A 454-nucleotide genomic window follows, 5' to 3' on the forward strand; every position below is an offset into this window, starting at 1 on the left:
CATTGGGGGGTCCTGGGGGTCCCCTTGGAGCGGTTGGGAGGCTTGGGCGCAGTTGGCACAGCCTGTGGGGGGAGAGCCCAGTGAGGGGGAGGGACCCTGGGCATGTCCCTGTCACCAGATGGAGCAGGATGCTCCATGACCTGCGTGCCACCGTGGGAAAACCGGGGTGACCCCCCGAACACCGCGGTGGTCAGTGTGGGAAACCCCTGTGGCCGGAGCGCGACCCCTCCCCACCACGGCCACCACCGTGGGAACGTCCCCAAATCCCCGTCCCCGTGGGAAAACGGGGAGTGACCCCCTGCAGGAGTCCTGGTCAGCGCAGGAAACCCCCGTGGCCAAAGCGAGACCCCTCCCCGTCCCGGCCACCACCGTGGGAACGCCCCCGGACCCCCCTCAAATCCCAATCCCCGTGGGAAACTCACGCGGCCGCAGCGGGACCCCCCCGGCCCATCCC

Source organism: Geospiza fortis, unplaced genomic scaffold, assembly GCF_000277835.1.
Source record: "Geospiza fortis unplaced genomic scaffold, GeoFor_1.0 scaffold1056, whole genome shotgun sequence".
In the NCBI taxonomy this organism is placed as follows: Eukaryota; Metazoa; Chordata; class Aves; order Passeriformes; family Thraupidae; genus Geospiza; species Geospiza fortis.